The following is a 22281-nucleotide window of genomic DNA, read 5'->3' as shown; positions in this document are numbered from 1 at the left end:
GAATTACTTTTCTGAGTCTGTTTCTTCTTCTGTGAACTGGGGATTCATATCCCATGCCTGACCATTTCATCTTCCCTCACCAAGATGGGATGATGGGAATTAGATGTAGGGCATTGTCCTTTGTAAGCAAAGTGCTGTTGTGATTAAGGGATTATTACAGTTGGGGGTAGACATAAAGCATCCGGGTATCTGTTTATTTTCCTTCTTGCTAATTTGCACTGTTAATGAAGAATTCTGGGTTGACTCCCAGCATCTGTTATTGGGCAGGACTTTGGATTGGAGCTGTATGGCTCCTCCTGCAAACATGAAATTGAGCCAAGGGCAGACCTGTGAGGGCCTCTCAGATACTGCTCACTCCCCGAAAGTCAGAGTCCTTTGAATGTTTTGCCAAGTCTCTATCCCAGTCTTGGAAGAAGATTTTAGCTCAAAGAATACAGGAACAGTCGTTTTTGTCCACCCTTTCCCCTCCTCTGTCTGTAGGATTTCTGTCTCACATCTCCCCTCCTACTCTCTTTCTTCTCGTCTCTCCCAGACTCAAGCTTGTAGGGGAACTTTTGCCCTGAATTTCAGCAGGAAACACAACTAGCAACCAGATGTCTGACTTTTTCACCCCATTGGCAAGGATTGGCCATCTTCCCTGTAAACTTCCGGCCTTTTCCCCCCTCCCCGTTAGATCTTTCAGCTTCTTCACGCCCCATCTCCTTTGGCTTATACACATGAACACCTTCCGGAGGAGAAACAAAAGGTAGCCTGCAAAGTCGTGCAAATGTGCTGAGTATTTATATACCCAGTTCAGGAAGTGAGTCTTTCTGGATGTCAGAGGAGGTGGGGGTGGGAAGGGTAGCCGGTCAGTTCTTGGATTCATTTGGTTCATTATTAAATTCAGATCCAATGAGGAATAGGTGGACTTGATCAAAGAGGGAGGTAATTAAGTGAATTTGCAACTTAAAATAACACACAAGTGAAGATCAATGCAAATTCTGTCACCATCAAAGTGTTTGGGTGTGAAAAAATAACAGGTGAGGCAGTTTTCTCAGCTTCCAGAATAATGAAAGTGCTGGAACTCCTTTGACACAAACCAGAGGACTTTGGTGGAGAAGGGAATGGCAACCCACTTCGGTGCTCCTGCCTGGAAAATCCCATGGATGGAGGAGCCTGGTAGGCTACAGTCCACAGGGTTGCAAAGAGTTGGACACGACTGAGCGACTTCACTTTCTTTTTTTCTATAGTTCCTTTTGGAGAAGGAGATGGCAACCCACTCCAGTGTTCTTGCCTGGAGAATCCCATGGACAGAGGGGCCTGGTGGGCTACAGTCTATGGGGCTGCAAAGAGTCCAACACAACTAAGCAACTAATACACACACACACACACACAGGAGTTTGGAACTAGGAAAGACCTTAGGGAGCAGCCCTGTTCTTTACATTTGCAGGTGGAGAATCTGCCTGGTTAGAAAGGACTTGCCCCAGGTGCCTGGGTTGATAGTAGCTCTAGGCTCTACTTATACCTTCCCTTGAGATGTTCTGGGTTTCCCTGGTGGCTCATATGGTAAAGAATCTGCCTGCAATGCAGGAGACCTGGTGTGATCCTTGGGTGGGGAATGAGATGTTTCTGGTAAAGCAGAATGGCGGTCAAAGGGCTGTGCTTTGCCTGCCTGCTGCCTGCTGCCTCCTGTCCTCCTGCCCTTGGGTCTTTTTCTCAGGGGTCACCCTGAGCTACAACCTCTGCCACATAGCAGCAACACCTGTGAGGGAGCCACCAGTCACCCAATAAACACCTTAAGGGGGAGGAGAAGCACAAGCCTTTATTTGTTTAAACATAAGAGAAAATAAACCCAGAAAACACTCTGGTTTTCAAGTCAGCACGCTTGGGCTATCTACAGGCCACAAGGATTAAGCTTTTCCCAAAGACACCAATGGGAAGCAAGTGGGTTGTCAGAGGAAGCCTTTCACGTGGGCTTTCGAGGAATTTCACTCAGTTGTACACAGTGCTGTGCCCTGACTCCCTTCCCATGGACATCTATGTTTCCTGGTGTACATCCTCATTCCTCCAGCCCCACGTGTGGGACTCTGGTCAGGTCTGGTCTCTGTGTGCCTTAGTTTCCTCTCCTAAAAAAATGGAATGATAGCAATTAAAAAAATTTTTTTATTGGAATATAGTTGCTTTAAAACATTGTGTTAGTTTCTGCTGTTCAGCAAAGTGAATCAGCTCAACATATACATATATCCCCTCCTGTTTGGATTTTCTTCCCATGTAGGTCACCACAAAGCACTGAGGAGAGTTCCCTGTGCTAGTCAATAGGTTCTCATTAATTTTCTGTTTTATCCATGGTGGTATATATATGTCAATCCCAATCTCCCAATTCATCCCACCTCCCCCTTGGTATCCATACATGTGTTCTCTACGTCTGTGTCTCTACTTCTGCTTTGCAAATAAGATCATCTACATCATTTTTCTAGATTCCACATATATGTATTAATATTCAATATTTGTTTTTCTCTTTCTGACTTATTTCACTCTGCACAACAGTCTCCAGGTCCATCCTCATCAGAATGATAGTTCTTATGCGATATAGTTGCGCGGAGATTATGTGGAATGAGGGTGATCACACTTAGCATTCAGCAGATATTTAATACACTTTAGTTCTCTTCCACACCTCTTCCTTCCATAAGGGAGGACTGTAAACATGGCCCTGGGCTGTGGGCCGCCCCCCCCAGGACAGCCAGATGCTTCTTCAGCAAGCACCATAGAGTTCTGTCTCCTCACTCACCTGCATCTTTGTCCTGCAGCCCCGGCTGCCTTCAACACAGACTGATCTGGGCCCTGAAGGATGTGTTTACCTTGTCTAGGTGACTAAGGCTCCTCATCCTGGCAGCATCACTGTGAGAAACCTGTATACCTTCTCTCTTGGGCCCATAACCAGGGACTCTATCCTGATGTTTCTAATTGTTCACTTCATAAAACCTGAAATTTTCTTCTAAAAAGAGAAACCAAGGTCCCAACATTAATGTAAATGAATCCCAAGGGGTGCCTGTTAGCTTTGGGCCCAGAACAATGAGCTAATTGGAAGTGGTAATGAGAAAAAGCAGCTGACACTCATAAACTTATGCAGCAATGGGCAGTTCAGTTCTTGGGCAGTGGGTGACAGCCAGCCTTTCTAGCCAACCAAGCTGTCAGTGGGTTCTGAAAATGATTGCCCGAGGAATACCAGGCTGCCAGCAGGGACAAGGCTTATCTATAGATCCTGTCACTTGGTGGGAGCCACCTGTGATGTCTGAGTGCCCAGGGATTCAAGTTCTGAGAATACCCAGTGCATTAAGGAAATATGTGAGACCTAAAGACAGTCAAATGGAGTGTCATATGAGAAGCCCCAAAGTTAAGGGACTTGCTTCATGGATTTCTGTGGGTGCATCTTCAGGCTCCAGGCTTCCAGTTATCAAATAAGCACATTAATACCTGTCCTCCCAGACCCCCAGCACTGCTTTGTTTGGACATCGAATGAGATGATATATTTGGAACTTGGAACACTCTATAAAGTGAGAGGTGTGATGTGGAACAGAAGGGTTTGGCAGGGCGAGCTGAAGTATCAGAGTGCCTATTTTACTCAGGTTAGGCTCAAAACCTAATTCATAACACCTAAAACTAATGAGAGAATTGAGGTGCATACATATAATATAATACAATATAAAACATATTATATATATTTAGAATGGTACTGAATTAAATAGCTATTGTATATGATGGGTTATTGTTTTCAGGGCTACTTTGTCTTGTAGTGGCTGATCTGAGCTCACGGCCAGAGATCCAGCTTGGGCTTGTACTTTGCTTCTTTTTCTAATCATTTCTGGTCATGTGGATCAAATGTCCATTCTTCCCACAGCAGTCCTGCATTATACAAAGAGGGGTGGTAGGCTGAGAAGACAAAGCAGTGGAGGATTCTAGAGACACAGTAGTTCACAATGCACGAGAGATCTAACCAGTCAAGGTGCCATTTCTTTCCAGAACCTGGCAATCACACTGCACTGCAGACTCAGTACACACTTGTCCACCTGCAGGGCCAAGCAGGGATGCAACATCATCTTCAGTGAGCCTATGGAGTCCAAGACACAGGAAATTTGGAAGTGTGTGTGTGTGTGTGTGTGTCTGTGTGTGTGTGTGTGTGTCTGTGTGTGTCTGTGTGTGTCTGTGTTTCCTGCACAGGGAATGCAGAACATCCAACAAGAAAAAATGGTAAGCTCCTTGGATAAAAGAGAGGTTACAGGGGGTCTCCCCAGCTGTCTCTCTGTACACCTCCATCCTGCCTGTGTCTCTCTCAGGGTTTCCTTGGACCTTCTCATTAGTCATGTGCAGTCTCAAGTGGGACTTTCTGGCAGGTGCTGAGCATAAATCCCATGGTAAGTCCAGGAACAGGGTCCATGTGGCTGCGTCTGAGCACATCCCTCAGTAAAGCACAACTGAGTACTTCACACACTGCCAGTAGGAGTGAAAACTGGCATAGCGTTCTGAGAACACAATTTGGCAGTCTTTCAAAACTAAAGATGCACCTACCATTTAACCCAGCTTTTACTTCGAGAAATCTGTCTTCTTGAGAAACAAGTACACACATGCATAGAGGAAGAGGCATAAACCTGTTGACTGCTGCAGATCAGTAAAGGTAGGAATCAGAAACAGCCCGAGTGCCCATCCCAATGCACAAAGATGGGAGTGCACTCACTATGATATGTTTGGAATTGTAGAAAAGGGAGATCATGCAAAATCCATTTATAGAAGCTGTTTAAGACATTGAGGTGATTTAGCATGCAGACTAGAGTGGCACAGAAAGCTTCGAATTACATATTGAGTAGAAAAGGTAGACTGCAAAATATTAAGTGTAGTGAAGTCCCTTTCATTAGCATGCGTAGAGACAAGGTCTTGATGAATAGATGTGGAACCATTAATGACTCTTACCTTGATGGGAGAAGGGGGTGAAGAATACAGGCAGTCTATGCTTTCTTATTTATTTCTATAGTGCTTGACTTCTTCAAGATGAAGAAATACTAATTTTGAATGTTAAAAAACCCAGTCAATATGATTAAGAAAATGCACATCAACAAACCTGAGGGTAAATAAATCTAAGGGGCTGAGGCTGCCTGTCTGCCTTTGGGGTATTCAGAAAGGTTGGAGTTGCAGTGTCAAGGATCCAGAGAGGTGGTTCGATTCAGGCACTTCTGTGGGAGCTGTGGTAGGAAGTGATCATGTTTTGCTGGACTTGGATGGAGCACGGGCAGCTCAAGGAGAGTGTTGCCATTGCCTTCCCCAGGGGATCTTCCCTACCCAGGGATCAAATCTGAGTCTCCCACATTGCAGGCAGATTCTTGACTGTCTGAGACACCAGAGAAGCCCCTTCCCATTGAGGGCACCAAACGCCAGTCAGTTTCAGAGCAGAGGAGCAGTTGGCCCAGTGAGGATGCAGGGACAGCCCTTACGATTCTCCTCCCGCAAAGCTGGCATGCAGGGAGGCTACGTCAGAGCTGGCTCCCCCTCAGGAGCAGTTCTGGGTCTGAGCCAGCTGGGAAGGAAGAGTTTCCTTAGGACCAACCCATCTCACAGGCGGGGGACTCAGCACATCCCCTCTTTCCCTCTTCCTTTCCTCCCAGAGGCCCCAGAAAAACTTTTTTGATCCCTTTTATGACTCTCTAACTCTTGAAAATGTGGTTCCGGGTGAGCTGGACTAGAAAACTTTGACGGTACACTGGGGAGCATCAGTTCTGGGAAATGACCTTTAGTCAGCATCCTGAGTGTACAGTAATCACCATCCTGAGTATATAGTGCTCTGAAAGATGAAGCTGGCTCTATGGGAACTTAGAATGAAGGGATCCCTCTCGTCTGGGAGTTGAGAAAGGCTCTCTTAAGGAAGTGGGGCTGAGCTCTCAGAGGTGAGCAGGAATGGACTAGGGTGGGAGGCCTGGGAGGGAACACTGTGGTGGACACTCCAGGCAGAGCAGACGGTGTTGTGAGCCAGGGGGACAGCAGGGGTGGTGGGGAGAGGTGGACCAAGGGGAGAAGGCAGGCGGTGAGAGAGAACAGAAATGATTTGCATGGAGATGCGCATGACTACCAGCATCACTGGCCCCTCCACACACACACCACCTCCGAACATCTTACTTGGAAACAGATGGAGGGCGAACTGGTCAACCCCAAAGGATTTCTCACAGGTTTGGGTCCCTCTTTTTACTAATTATTTAATCCTTTACTGAGAGAAAAACCAAGAGTTGAATTGACTCAGGTGCCTGCTTATTAAGAAACAATGAGAAATTAAGATAAGAGGATCTGAACCGACTATGGTAAAAATACACAGTTGACAGTCTAGGTTTTATCTTTGTCCTTTGTACTGGACAGGAATCCGAAATGCCAGACGGTCTGGTTCAAGGCCATGCACTCCTTGTCCGGACTCCTGGGCCTTCTTCCTTCCTCAGGAAACTCAGGCCATTGCCTGTGGACTCAGACGCCCAGAACTTTTCCCTCTTGAACCCAAAGAACTCCCCACTGCAAGCCTCGGGGATTTCAGTCTGCCAACCTTCCTCTCACCCTCACAGACCTGGGCTCCTTTCTCTGGGTGACTCTGCACAGCCCCTTCCTGATGCCATGGCACCCGACCTCCAGCCACCTCTGAGCCACAGAGAGTTCTCACACGCACCTCCTGAGCCCCAAACCTCCCCTCCCCTCACATGCTGCTCCTTCCTGGCCTATACTTTACTCTACCATTTTATTTCCTTTGTCCCAGGCGGAACTCACAGGCCCCTCTGACCAGATCCCTTCAGGCTACGAGTAATGGGAGGGAACAACAGTAATGAAAGGGGAGTGGGAAGGATTCTCTCTAGACCCCTGGACCTCCACAGCCACCCACGCCCTGTCCCTTTCTCTCCACCTCTTCCTCAATAGCCAGCCTCCCATTAGATACAGAGTGCCACCTTGGCACGCAAGGGTGCTGGGGATATCCAAAGACCCCTTCTTAGAACGGGAACCTTGGAGCTGTCTGGTCTGAGGAGTGGCAGAGGTGGGAGGCCTGGCCAGTGGGTGGAGAGCACCTTTCTGTGAGTTCTGCCTCACAGGAGCAGGTATTCCTCAGAATACCTTCTTGTCCCAAAGGACCAGATTCATGCGGAGCTAGTTGCCTTCATTCACAGATTCGGTGGGTGACCATGGGCCTGTTCTCCTTATGGAGAGATGGTCTGGGACTGTCAGACTGGGTTTTTGGAAAATGAACTACAATACAAAGAATCTTGTTTATAAAGATAAGAGGTTCTTAGCATCTTGGTGATCACAAACACTTAGAATGGGGGTAAAGGGCCCAGAAAGATGCCCATGTGCAAAAGTGCCCCAAACTCTGCACACAGCATGGGCTCTATCCTGCAGAGGGCCAGGGAGAGTGAGGCTGGCCACCTGAGTCCCCGTCCCCAGGCCAGAGAGGGTGAGGGCAATCGAGCTTCTGGGTCCAGTTCCCAGGTCCTGGCTGCAAAGAGAGAATAAATGAACAAGCACCTTTCTTTTTTCTTTAGGGATAGCACCATCACTCAGAGGCCCTTGCTCTCTCCTGTCATTTCAGCTGCAGCAGAAATTGTCCTCCAGGTCCAGAGGTGAGCAAAGTGCTATTTCCAATGCTTTCATTAGGGAAAAGTCTACAGAATTCGCCCTACAGCCTTGAACCAATCTGTTAAATCCTGACCAGCCAGCTGAACCTAGGGCCTTCCTAGGTCTCTAGAGAGGAGAGACCCTCCTAAATACACACACACACACGCACGGGTCAAGAGACCAGTCTCTATGGTAGAAATTTATCTGGGCTCCAAACTTGGCTGGAATGTTGACCAGGGCAAAATAAATGAGGTTTCTACAATTCAAATAAATAAGCTAACAAACAAAAATCAAGATCTCATAAAGGAATGAGAGCAAAGTCTGAAGGAACCGTGGCTTAGTCTGAGACTTCTCTATCCCATAAAAAAAAATTTTTTTAATGTATTGATTTACAATGTTGTGTTAACTTCTGTTCAGCAAAGTGACTCACACATATATAATATGTATATATAGATATTCTTTTCATATTCTTTTTCATTATGGTTTACCAAAGGATATTGAATATAGTTCCCTGTGTTGTGCAGTTTATACATCCTATATATAAGAGTTTGTATCTGCTAATCCCAGGCTCCCAGTTCTTCACTCCCTCACCCTTTTCCCCCTTGGCAACATGAGTCTGTTCTTTATATCTGTGGTTCTGCTTCTGTTTCACAGATACGTTGATTTGTGTTGTATTTTCAATTCCATATATAATTGATATCATGTGGTATTTGTCTTTCTCTTTCTGGTTTACTTCTCTTGCTATGATAATCTCTGAGGTCCATCCATGTTGTTGCATACCCATTTAAATTTGCAATGAAGTCATCTTGCCCCAATCCAGAGGACATGAAATGAAATTGTTTTCCCTGTCTGCTTGGGGTGTTCCTCCTAGATTTTCGCTCAAGGTAATAAGAGAAAAATTGCCTTTTGTTTATTTTGCTTAGGATTCAATCAACAAACATTTACTATGGGTCTGCAATGCGCCACTATCCATAAAACACGGCAGCAAAGCATAGGACAGGTGCACCCCTGCCTCTTCCCTACAGCACAGAAGTAAGCCTGGGTGCAGTAAGTCTTCCCACAGTCTGCCCTGGTGTCTTGTCGTCCAGGAGTCATGCGGGAGTCCCCGCACTTCAGGAGGGCATGACACTAAACGCCGCCTAGAAAGGTGAAAGCAGCGCGGGGCTGGGTCTCCCAGGGGCCTGCTTGCCCCAGACAGGCTCTCCCAGCTCTTCAGTGTTCCATCTCACTCCCATCAGCGGGTATGCAGGGGGGTGAGATGCGGTCCATACAGTTAAGGGCCACCACAGCAAAGTGGCACAAAGCCCCAGAAGCGCCAGCTGTGGTGGGCCTGCGCTGGCCCTGCATAGAAGCCACAGGTGAGCGAGAAGTCCTCAAACGTTGGTGGTGAGCTTGTCCTCTGAGCAGCCCCAGCTTCCTCCTTCCCTTCGGTAGCCCTGTCTCTTCTCTGAGGCTCCCAGCCTTCCGCTTCCCTGGGAAGGGAACCTCCTAGGGCCCAGTTCTGATGAGTGGTGCCTGTGAGGACGGAAGCCCTGGGTTGTCTTGCTCGTCTCTCCAGGTGCAGCCCCACTGGTTTCTCTGTCCAGCGTTGGTCTCCCCTCAGTTGCTCATTCTTGCTTCCTGTCCCTGGGGTCCTCACACACACTGTTCCCTCCTCTGCTTGAAGGTTTCCCCTGACTCCCTCTCCTCACCGGCCTTCACCCTCACTAAATTGCCTCCTGTTCATCCTTCAGATCTCAGCTTAAGTATCTCTTTGTCAGAGCAGCCTTCCCTGCCCCCTGGTTCTGGCTGCTCATTGGTCCTTGTTCCTTTTTATACAGTGTGGTTATTTGATCAATACCTATCTTCCCTACTAGGTCATACATACATCTATGTGGGCAGGGACTGGCCTGTTTTTGCTCACTGTGTCTGACATCTATCACAAAGCCTGTGATTGCCTACAAAGTAGGCAATCAGTAAATGCCTGATGAACACTTGGATGGATAAATGGATCAATAAATGCCTTGTATGGAGGAAGCTGTCCATACCAAGCAGATTCCCTGGCATTCACTTTGTATGCTGGGCTGGCAGCAGTGGAGTCTAAGGAGCCCAGGGTGTCCGCCAGGCCCACAGCAAAATTATCAGGAAAGTAGCCCAAGCTAATCCATTTCTAGAGAGGTCGCTGTGACTTGTGCCCTGTGGTTTGAATGGAAGCAACCTTATAGCTCTGGCCATGGTTGCTCAGATGAGGTCTGACGCCCCTGCCAAACTGCAAATGAGCTGGATGCGGAGAAGCCAACACTTTTCTGAGGAGGACTGGCATGCAATTCTACCCAGGATAATTCATTCTGGGTGATGGCAGATATGGTAGTTTCTCTTAAGAAGTCTAACTACCAGGAATTCTGGAAAAGGTTGAAAAGAAAAGGAGGGTTGGTCACTCTAGGGCTGGCTCGGTCCGCAGGCACGCCCTGAGCTATTGTTTTAGGAGACTGCTGGACAGCCCAGCCTCGGTAGCTCGGAGACCATAGTGACTTTATGGCTAAGGAAACCACATCCTTGCCACACCACATGCCACATAGCCTTGTACTATGCCTCTTTTTATCACTGGTGACTCATGTCCATCTCTTCCTTTCAGTTTTAAGGAGCAGGGACAGATCTAGTGACCATGAGGATGAGGAATAGTTTTCTCTGTATGTGTTCATCCTCATAGTGCAGTGAGTAGAGGGAAAAAACATCTCTGCTTCCTTGGTAAGCTTGTCAGGAGTCTCTAGAGGCAGAAGTTAAGAACCACTCGGTACAAAAACTTGTGTCTAGTGTCTTTTTCTCATGCTTGGAAAGCTGTGGCACGTTAGCCTGCTGCTCGAATTGTTCACGGCATCCTAGCAGCTCCAGAACTGCTGTGCTCCTTAAGGTGACAGCATAGACCATGAAGACATGGCCTGCTTGTGAATCAGTGCTGATCACCAGCACCCCAGGTGCTGAACCTCTCAGGAGTCAATGCAGATACGGGTGCCTGGAGGTCTGGGTGCCTCTTGTTACACCAATTTGTTTGTGGTTATGTTAGTGTTACAGAAAAAAAAAACAAAACACACACACACAAGCAAAGTGAGAGTGTATCCATGTCCATGAGATTGCTCATAGACCTCAAAAATGAATTCCAGCTGTGTGATGATGTGATATGTAGAGAGAAAGAAAAAAAAAATTGCAGTTTAAAAGTTTAGTTCAGGCAATGCTGATCAGAATAAAAGGGTGTTTTGGGTCCACCTTATATAGGTGGATTGGAGAGGGAGCCATGTAAGCCTGTCTACCTGGCTTGACTGCAGTCCATGTGAGCAGGGGCCCTGTCTGGTTTTGCACTCTAAGTCATTCCCAACATCTGGCCCAAGGCCTGGCACATAACAAGCCCGTCACAAATGTTTGTTGAGTGAATAAATGAATGAGAAAGGAGGTTTCAGTAATGAAGTCAGAGATCAAAATAGACAACTGACTGAACGAAGAAATATGGAGGGAAGGTCAAGGAGAGAGGCGAATGTTCTTTCCCACTATCTTTATCTCCGAATATCCTTATTTTTCATGAAAAAAATAGAGGAACATTTGGGACCATTCCCTTACCATTATAGTGCCTGGTATATAATATTAATAGAAACTCATCCAGTAATCATAAGAAGATAAGATAAATATTTTAACCCATATGATAAATAGACTTCTTTCCCGTGGTCCTGGAAACCAGAAGCATTCCCAGATGGCTTTTGCTCAGACCCCAGAGACATCAGAGCCAGGACCACATGGGAGCTCAGACATCTCATTTTTGGCAGAATGATCTGGCAGGGGGCTCCCACTACCCCATCCATGATACGTTCCATGCAGACAAATTGGTTGACTTCTTACCTCATTTTTTAAATTGTTTAAACTCTGATTTTAGCACACAGTATGATACCATTTTTACCAAAACAGGTTTGTGGAAGCAACACAGATGAGATCAACCCCCTTGGACTGCTTAGCACAGCTCCTCTCCATAATGGAAACATTACACGCCATGATTCGGGTGGCCAGAGTTGACTTAGAGGAGCTTAACTGATTTGATTCATCAGTTCAAATCACCTTTAATGTGGCACATTAGTAATGCCACCATATTGTAAATGATACATCCACAGAGGCATTAGTCACTATACAAATAGAATTAATAGGTTTCACTACACTTCAAGATAAACATGTTGGAACAGTAACTCCATTCACTTCGGACCTTTTGAGCTTGTTCAGGGCCTTTACCTGACTGTTAGAGTAAACACAGAGTTTTATGGCCTACTTGCTCTGTGTGACTTCACCATCACCAAGTGACACACAGTCCAGTTTAGAAATTACAACTGTGTCTGTCCACACGTTTATTTATTCATTTATGTGTTGTTAATTCATTCATCATTCATTCATTCTTTTATTTAGTCACTGAGATTGTTTTCCAGCTCAGTTCAGAAAGTATTGTGATTCCTTGACTATTATCATAAGATCCACAAAAACCATTTTGTTGGGGTGAGTCAAGAGAGCAGGCAGTGCGCATAATGGTTAGAGCAGGAGTTTGGGTGTTCGACGCACCTGGATTTGAATTCTAGTTTCACTGCGAACAATCTGTATGAACTCAGCCATTGACTTCACTTCTCTGAGACTCCATTTCTTTATTGTAAAGTGGCTGTGAAATCCCTCACCTCCCACCTTCTCTACATTGCCTATCTCTTCCTTCCTATGCAACTCTCACTGGGCCAAGAATCATATAAAAACTTGTGAGGACCAAGCAGACCTCCTGAAGGAGGCATTTAACTTGGCCTGGGGAGGAAAGACAGGACCTGTGGGAAGGACCATTCCCTACAGAGGTTACTGTGAAAGCAGAGTTAAGTTGATGGGAATGTTATGGCGGGTTGGGAGTAGTGGGTCAGCTGACACCAGCTTAGTGATGGGAAAGGTGGTGGTACAGGGGCGTGGAGGGAGGAGTTAGAAGGGCCAAGGTTGTGGAAAGCAGAGAGTGCAAGATATTCAAGAGATTACAAAACTTGAGGAGTAGGAAATGGGGCCTAGGTACAAAATATTTCAACCAAACTCTATTATACTTTTCAGTGATCCACAAAGCATTTTGCAAACATCAGTGCTTAAAACACACCCTCCAAGGTGGAGTCAGAAACATATCTGGGAGTTGCAACCCCAAGTGGGCTGTAGAAATATGTCTATTCACAATGACAAATTCCTTAATGGCTTGTGCCTTAGTTTCTTCATTTAGAAAAAGGAATTTGATGATATTAGTAATAGGAATTACATATTCAGTTTTCTATGACATTTAGTAAAATATAGAAAGCACATTGCCCTGTACTTAGTATAAAGTCTGTGTTTGATCAATATTAGCTATTCTTATTGGGCTTCCCGGGTGGTTTGGTGGTAAAGAATTAGCCTGCCAATTCAGGAGACGCAGGTTTGATACCTGGGTCAGGAAGATACCCTGGAGAAGTAAATGGCAACCCACTCCAGTATTCTTGCCTGGAAAATCCTACGGACAGAGAAGCCTGGCGGGCTATAGTCCATGGGATTGCAAAAGAGTCAGATATGACTTAATGACTAAATAGCAACAATGTTATTATTACTATTGCATGAAGTGATGTCTGGAAAGATGTTCCATCAACTTATTGACCATGGCTATTTCTACATGTGTAATTTCAAGTAACTTTTACTCTTTAATTCCTTTTCTGTACAATCTGAAATTTTCTAGTAAACATGCAATATTTTTTAAAAATATAAAGCTCTTTTTCAAAAAAATTCATATGAAATATTTCAGGATATGTAGTCTAGAGGGATGCAACTCTGCCTGTAACAACTTTTCAAATGATCAAACTGCATAGTTTAACCCTTAGCACTAAAAACTCCATTTCAGAAAAGGGTCTTTGTTTTTCATTTTCACACATGAATGGTCTATAACATGCGTGAGCTTTCTTTTTTTAATGAAGCAAGAGATCCTCAAAGGTATGAAAATTCTCTTTCATTGTAAATGCTTGCGCTTAAAGCTTTGAAATGACAGATTTTATTTTCTGGCTTCCGATTTTCCATCAAATGTTCATGAAATTGAAGACAGAAGACAAACAAACATTCCCCCTGGAGACTGAGCTTCACCAGCACAGAGAAAATATCACTCCACCTTTGTATTCTGAGTTCTTGGCCCAGTGCTGGAGGCACAGTAGGTACTAGAGCAATATTTAAGCTGAATGAATAAGTGAATGAATGAATCCTAAATCTAAGGGCTGAGTTTTTGCTTGGGAAGTGGGGGAGTGACACCTGTTACATATTAAAATTTGATTAGGAAATTAAAAAAAATTAAGTGCCAGCAAAATGATTTTACTAGGATCAAACATAAAGCCGATCTTGAAGCAGAAAATCCAGTGACTGTTTATTGAGTGTTTGGGGCACTCCAGGCCTGATGTAAGTGTTGAGGATTCAGTTGGGAAGAGAAGCTTAATGCCAGTGGAGAACATAAACTTCGATCAAGTCATGACGTGTGAGAAGAGAGACCCGTGTGGGAAAGAGTTGGATGCCCTGGAAGTGTATGTATACTGGGGCGGAGGGGCAGGTGGAGTGGAGTGGCAGAGAAAGGTTTCGTAAGGAAAGGACCTTGAAGTTGAGACTCAGGTTGGTGAGAAGGAGTGAGACAGATGAGGAGCGGTGGGCAGGGCATTTCAGAAGTTGCTAGGGTGGAAGGTGAGCACAAGTAGAAGACGGCACAGCCATAAAGCTCTAAGTTGGAGAGTAGCTTGTGGCATGTGAAGAACAGAAAGAAGATTCTGTGTGGGCAAGGTTCATGTGAGAGTGTTGGTGATGGCAGGGACCTTACCACTTGGGGAGGGGCCGTGGTAGACGGTCTGGAGTTTATCCTAAAAGCAATGGGATGGCCTCGAAGAGCTTTACGTCGAGAGTTACCATAACCTCCACATTTATATTTTCAGCATGTAGTATCTGTTGGGTGATCAAGGGACTGGAGCGAGGCTGAGTAGAAGCAGCCAATAGTCCAGGTGAGTAATGATAGTGACCTGGACTGGGATTAAACCTGATTATTAGTAGCTGGAAGATGTGGAGAGAAGTGGATAGATATAAAGTATGGTTTGAAGGTAGAACTGACGAGTCTTGATGCCAGATTGTAGAAGGATGACTTGATTTAATCCCAACTACTCCATCCAAACAGGGGGCTTCCTCGGTAGCTCAGTGCTAAAGAATCCACCTGCCAATGAAGGAAGACACGAGTTTTATCCCCGGGTCAGAAGATCCCCTGGAAGGGGAAATGGCAACCCACTCCAGTATTCTTGCCAGGGAAATCCCATGGACAGAGGAACCTGGTGGGCTGCAGTCCATGAGGTTGCAAAAGAGTCAGACAAGACTCAGTGACTAAACAATAAAAACAACAACATGTGCCAGGCACTGTCCTAAGAGCTTAACAAGTATCTATTCATTTAATCCAAATAATAATAACTCTATAAGTTGATATTACTGTTATCTGCATTTTACAGATGCTGAGACTGAGGTACAGACTGGCTAAGAAACTTGTGCAAGGTCACACTCGTAAGCAAGAGAGTCTATGTTCAAACCAGGAACATAGGGTCAGCTTCAGAGTTGTCACCACTATGATTCTGTCCAGTTAAAGAGCATTTGGGAGAAGGAGAAGTTTCTGTCTCCTTCCCCTCTCCCCATAACACTTCCAGATTTTCACCTGCCACTCTGGATTTGTGGCCGAGTGCACATGTGGTTTGGCTCATCTGAGACTATGTGTCTGAGGATGAAAACTGAGACTGTAGAACCAGGGAGGTCAGTTGAGTTAACTCAGAGGGCGTTTGCCGTCAAGAGGAACAGATGCTGTTTAAGTCAGGAAGAAATGAGCGTTCACTCCAAGCCTCACTTTAGAAAGCCTCTTTGTTTTATGACTCTGGGTGCAGGCAACCCTTTTAATTTTGTGTTTTGGATTCCAGCCATAGGAGGCCTTCTTTAATGTAGCAGATGGCTGGAGACAGGCAAGCCTGGTTTCTACTCTCTGCATGAAGCAGCCTTCCCTAGAGAGGAATCTCCTAATTACCTTGCTCTGAAAAAAGAGAAGAAGAAAAGATAACTTAAAATGGACACATTAAGTTTATACCACACATAAAATAACCACTGCTTTAGGCATTTGCAAACATTTGGAGATCAGGAAACCTTTTGAGAATCTGATGAAAGCTACAGACTTTTGCTGCAGAAGATTTGTATATAGTTACCAACACAGAAACGTGCATATTCATTCCACGGGGCTCGTGGAGTCTCTGATATCCATTCCCGAAGCTTAAAAGTCCCTGGCAGCAAGATTCCTGTGCTTCCAGCAGAGGCAGCTATTACTCTTTTACTTTCCTTTTCCTTTTTTCAATACACTTTGTATTGATTCTCAATTTTGTGTTCTGATAATAAAGGGTCTGTGGAATATTAAGGGCTCATTTCACACAAGAACACTTGAATTTTACTGGAAAAAAAATCCTTTCAAATATTGGGTAAAGTCACTTTAGTGTATTCTCTGGTTGGCACAGAACCTTGGCTTGCTCTGTTAAACACTAATGTGAAGTTTCTTTTGAAAATCGTAACACGATTTTTTTTTTCTCTGTGGGATCTTGGGGTATGTCTTTGCACAGCATTTCTTTAGAACTTCACTCTTCTCAGTACTTTTCTCAGTTTAGCTCTGCCTTCTGCATTGCTTCCAGTATTAAGGATGGAGGGTAGGGCTAATTTGTCCATTGACGAGCATACAATTTTCAGAACTTGGAAAGACAGGTTTATTGTTTCCCAGACACTGTCGAGAGGGGTCACACAAACATGGACATTTCTTTCTTTGATGTCCGCTTGCCATGGCTGTGTGAGGAAGTGAGATGTCTCTGAGGTGGCTACCGGATCCCTTTATGGATTTCTGTGATATCATTCATTGATTCTCTCTACACTGGGCAACTCCTTGGAATATCACCACATTCTTCCAATTCTACTGGAGGTCCACTGGTCATTTAGGGAGAATCTTCTGAGCTATAGCAAAGGGTCAAATTGAGATATATATTAAAAATATATTGAAACCAAACCCAATTTGCCTCAATTACCATATATTTTAAAATAAAATTTTAAAAATAAGGAAAGACCAAGTATTCCAGTTCTTCTTGTTCTATATATGCTCTCACATTTCCTAAAAATTACCTCCTTATAAAATTCAGGGTGTGAGTATGTCACTGACCAAATATTTAAGCTGGTTCTTTACATCAAATGAATAATTAACACAGTTATTGGAAAACTTCAAAGAAAGGGCTCATTTTCTCCCTAAGCATCAACAGAGCTAGAAGGAAACTGTTTGGGGCTTAAGTCAGGGTTGTGAGCTTCAGCATGATTGGTATTTTGGTAGATAACTCTCTCTTGCTCGCTTGCTTTCCTTCTGGTTGCTCTGTCTTCGTCGCTATGTGTGTCTCCTCTAATTGCGGTAGGCTGAGGCTGCTCCTTGCTGCAGTGCCCAGGCTGCCCACTGGGGTGGCTCCTCTCACTGGGGCACGAGCTTCAGTAGTAGCTGGGGCCTACGGGCTCTGGCTCTGTCGCTGTGTCCCACGGGCTTAGCTGCTCTGTGGCATGTGGGATCTTAGTTATGGGACCAGGGATTGAACCCGTGCCCCCTGCATTGGTAGGTGGATTTTAACCGCTGGACCATCAGGGAAGTCCTGGGCCGGATAAGTCTTGGTGGGAGAAAACCGTCCTGCGTAGCATGGAATGTTTAGATCCCTGGCCACTACAGAGTAGACGTCACCAGCACCACCTTCCTAGATGTGACAACCAAGATTATATTTTCAAATATTATCAAATGTTCCCTTGAGGCCTTTGGCACCCCTGCTTGAGAAGCACTGGTGTGAGTATTCCAGTGTTAAGCTTCTCTATAAGTAACACAAAATGGAATTTTGAAGCTGCTCCAGTTTGACCTTTCTGGTCAGATAAACACTAAACTGAAAAGGCAGTTTGTCTCTTTTGATGCCCCACCAACTATTCTATCTGTTTGGGTTATCCTGTTCTACATTTGCTTTTAGTCCCTGTCCCCAAAACAGGGACTTCCTTATTCCTTTCCTATGGCTCTGACAGGCCTGTTCATTTGCCATCTGATAGTCATTTTTGACTCGGAGAAGACAATGGCACCCCACTCCAGTACTCTTGCCTGGAAAATCCCATGGATGGAGGAGCCTGGTAGGCTGCAGTCCGTGGGGTCGCTGAGAGTCAAACATGACTGAGCGACTTCACTTTCACTTTTCACTTTCATACACTGGAGAAGGAAATGGCAACCCACTCCAGTGTTCTTGCCTGGAGAATCCCAGGGACGGGGGAGCCTGGTGGGCAGCCGTCTATGGGGTCGCACAGAGTCAGACACGAGTGAAGCAGCTTAGCAGCAGCAGCAGTTTTTTCAACTATATAGATCTTTATTGATCTGATTTTTTTATACACTTTGAATGCTGGGTACTGTCTTGTCCTTTGGGAGGAGTTTTTCTTCCTGTATTCTATGTTATCATCTCTTTCTATTTAAGACCTAAGCTGAGCCTACACAGCAATTTGGAGAAGTTTGAGTCTCTGGTTGATTTGATCAGTATTTGGACACACAGATCAGGAAGCAAAACTGTTGGCTTTGAGATTAACCTGAGATTGTGAAAGGAAGCCTGTCATCACAAATTGTTCTTTACATATGTGCAGTGACTACAAGACAGCAAACAGTTTGTTTTGGGAAGGATTTTACTGCCTGTTTGAAGGGAGGAGTGGGTGAAGTGTACAAAATATTTAAACCACATTTTTATGTCTTATAATGTTCAACAAACCTCTCTGCAAACATGAGTTCTGGGGAAATTTAAAAAAAAAGAAAAAAAGGATCCTCCAAGGCAGGGTTATGGGCACTTTTGGGAGTTATAAAGCCATGCAGGCTCCAAAAATAAGTGCTTTCCAAGGGCTGGAAACTTCTGAATTAACAGCAAATAATCAGTGAGTGTGACAAAGAGGTAAAGTACACAGACTTTACTTTCACAAACTTTATGATGTAGTAAAGAGTTTTAAGACACAGACCTGAGATTGCACACTGATGGCCAGCAGGCTAAATCAGGACCACGGATTTGTTTTCCTTGGCTTGTACAGTGTTGGCCTCCTGAATGTCTAAGAAAGAAAAAAGAATGAAAAAAAAAGTTGCCACATACATAAAAATGAGATTTTGTATTAAAGTCCAGATTTCCAGCTGTTTTTGAAAAATTAGAAGATCTCCCAAAACTGGGTCCTTATTTCCACATTCCCCCATGGTGACAGTTGGCTAAAGTGAAATAGCAGCTGCCCCCTTTGAACAGAGGAGGCTCTCTCTGGTTCTGCACCCAGGCCCACTACATTCCCTCACCAGGCCTCTGTCCACGTTTGAGATGACTATCCTTAATGCAGAGACTTGGACAACATTCACCATGCCTCTTCCCTGTGGAAAAGATGACTGAAGCCTGGAGCAAAACAGCTGCTTCCCATTTAAATTCAGGTGAGATGACCCTGGCTCAGAGCACCACTGCTGGCCGTAGAGGCAGTGAGCAGTAGTCAGATTTGGGATGTATTTTGAAGGTAGCGTTATTAAGATTTCATGATGGTTTGGTTTAGAGAATGAGAGAGAGGATTTGAAAATGACTCCAATTTTGATTTTCATTTAGGTTAATTTATTTTTAAAAGTAAACCTATAGCAGAATATTGGAAAGTTAGCATTGAACGTTTAAAATAAAAACAAAATTATTTAAAAGTTTTTCTTCACTAGTATTCCCCAAATTGCATGCCCTAGATGGTACTACTATCATTTTCTGGGAAATGCCAACACTCTGGGGAAGTGGGAGAACATTGAGAAGAGCCCCAGCAACTAAGAAAAGAGATTTAGGCTCCTGCCCCCTAGATGGAGCATAGGGACCTCAGTCTATGGATTGCCACAGTGCACCTCCGTCCCCATGAGTCCAGGATGGTGTATCTTAAACCACAGGGCTGTCGGTAAGTGGGCAGCCCTACTTCAGGAGCTACAAGGTCTGCCACTGCCAGACATACTAGTCTCCAGGAGTTTCACACGGGATGGGTTTTAGAGCTGCATCCAGTAAGAAGATACTCGGAAGCTTGCATTGAGGCTACTTTTTCACAGAAAGAAGACTCTCAGATTTATATTACAAATCATTAGCAGTAGCAAAGTTATACCCGACGATATTTTTATTTACACTTTATACAGGACTGGGAAAATCGCCAACTGTCCATGTCGAAAACAATTGTTTTATTTTATTATAATGTGGGTTGATTTGGTTAGTGGAGACTACCAGTGGCTATCGTAGCGGTGGGAACTAGCCAACTGCCAGTCCTGGGCCCGGCCATGGACGCGAGATGCCTCTGGCAGATCGGAAGCTGGAGTTTGCGGGCGCCAAGCCAAGCGCGGAGGCTTCCTCCAGCCGCGGGAGCCACTCGGCCCTTCCCTCGGTCTGTCCCGCAGCGGTCACTCGGCCGCTTGCGCGCATGCGCCGACCCCGCGGCGTCCTCCCCGGCTCCTTCCCTCCTTCATCCGGGTCCTGGGCGAGCGGGCGCCGTGCGCGTGTCCCGCTGCCGAGCTGCTAATAAAGTTGCGCTTAGAAGCGCAGCGACGGCGCCGGGAGAGCGCGCGCCGCCGGCCCGTGAGTGAAAGTGGGGCCCCGGGACGGGCGGGCCAGTGAGTGGGACCGTGGGCTGCAGGCTTTGCCCGGACGCGGTTCTGCCCTAGCGGCCGGACTCGGGCCGAGGCGGGGGCGGGCGGAGCGGAAATCACCCGGGCCTGCGGGGCGGGAGGTAGGCCGAGACCCGGCCTGCCGGGGTCCAGGCGGGCGGCGATGGTGCGGCCCGTCCGGCTGCGGAGGCCTTGCCTGCCCCGGGGGCGTCCCGAGGCGGGGCCAGCGCTGGCCCTTGTCCGGGCTCCGCCGTTACCACCCGGACTGTGGCGGGAGGCGTTCAGGACGCCCTCGCGGGGATCCCCGGCCCCAATTCCGTCCGGGGGAGCGGTTTGCCCTCCCTTATGCGAGCGCCACCCTCAACACACACCCCTGGTGGGACTGCCGAGCTCGGCCGAGCAGCTTGGTCGGCTACATTGCAAAACCGTCCAGTGGCTTGATGAATCCGTGCCGCCGCCGTCGCTTTGTGTTTCAGAGATAAGGATCCACTCTTATCGGTGGGAATTACACCCCGGGCAGTTGTGACCTGCTGCTGCACTCAGCTGGTAGTTAGACCCGGTTTCTGCCACTTGCCATGCCAGTTTCCATCATTGCAAAGATTTCTTCTACTTGGTGTAAACTTTTGCTGCAAGGAAAACGACAAGCAGTATCTGTTTGCCTTCATCATATTCAACCTTTGCTGGGGTCTTTCACTCTGGTGTCAGGGCTCAGATTCATATTGTGTCTGCCCCCTCCCCGTGCCCTCCCTCTTTCCTCTCTTCCCCTTTCAGCTGCTGTTATTACGTGGAGTTTGGAGCCTAAGCTTTGAAAACTCCCATGTGGCGCCTGTCTTAAGTCGGAGCATGCTCAGTAGCCAAAACAGATTTTGGTTGCAAAAAAGAACTGGGGCGAGGATAGTCGGGTATTTGGACGTTCGCCCACTTCCTAACAAAATGTTCCAATTCTGGTTTGGATGGCATTGGAGAGTGGAGCTGTGGGCCAGCCCAGGGGTGAGGAATGCCTGAACACCCTGGGCCAGATCTCTATCTTGATTGTAGAGACATTGTTTCCTGACCAGCTGGAGGTCTAGAGAGAGACAGGGGGAAAAGCATTCCTGGCTGCCCGTGCGTTTATATGGGTGTGGTACCAAGTGTATCTTGTTTACCTTATCTTTCTGTGGAAAAAGTTTTGAAGTTTGGTCGGGTTTGTCACATCATGCCCGTTGCCTAGTACCCCCCGAAGTGTTCTTATTTAGCAAAAAGACTGGATAGGTGGGAGGTTGTGGCTTGGCCTCACAGAAGTTGAGAAGAAGGGATACTGAAGTTGCTGTTTTCAAATTCTTTCGAAAATTCTGTTTCTAAACTTGGGTAGTTAAATTTTCTTAAATTAGAGCACCCGTAATACCCGCAGTGAATTAGCTTTTAAACTTTAATTTGAAAGCTAAATGGTTGAAAACCTTAGTCCCAATAAATTAGTAACTTTCCAAGCAGCTTAAAATTGTTCCTAGGTGCCAGTGTTGTGGAAGACAAAACCTAGACACAATGTGAACATTATTGATCTGAATATTTTTATGAGTGTGTTCCAAATAAGGAATTTTTTTTTAATGGTTCTAAGGGCTTCCCCAGTGGCTTAGATGGTAAAGAATTTGCCTGCAATGTGGGAGACCCGGGTTCGATCCCTGGGTCAGGAAGATCTCCTGGAGAAGGGAATGGCTACTTACTCCAGTATTCTTGCTTGGAGAATTCCATGGACAGAGGAGCCTGGTGGGCTACAGTCCATGGGGTTGCAAAGAGTTGGACATGACTGTATGTTCAACTAACACACGTACACATATAGATCTAAACAAATTATTTTCTTCCTCTTATTGGTATTTTGGTAACTTTTACCCCCCTCTAAGATGAATCCAAGATTACAGAAATACAAAAGAGTTAAGAAACAAGTTTAAAGTGTAACTTTCATGAGAGTTGTGTTTATTAGGTTT

At 45.8% G+C, this 22281-nt stretch overlaps 1 protein-coding gene across 1 annotated transcript in view; it reads left to right on the top strand.

Moving 5' to 3' along the window:
• The window catches only part of SMAD5 (SMAD family member 5), a 58826-nt gene continuing 56687 nt past the window's right edge, over positions 20143–22281 (top strand). Inside the window, exon 1 of the mRNA XM_005682962.2 lies at positions 20143–20291. The gene's annotated coding sequence lies outside the window, so the exon portion shown is untranslated. The remainder of the gene's footprint in view (positions 20292–22281) is intronic.

The sequence above is a fragment of the Capra hircus genome, chromosome 7, assembly GCF_001704415.2.
Source record: "Capra hircus breed San Clemente chromosome 7, ASM170441v1, whole genome shotgun sequence".
NCBI lineage: Eukaryota > Metazoa > Chordata > Mammalia > Artiodactyla > Bovidae > Capra > Capra hircus.
This window is presented reverse-complemented; position numbering and strand designations above follow the sequence as displayed.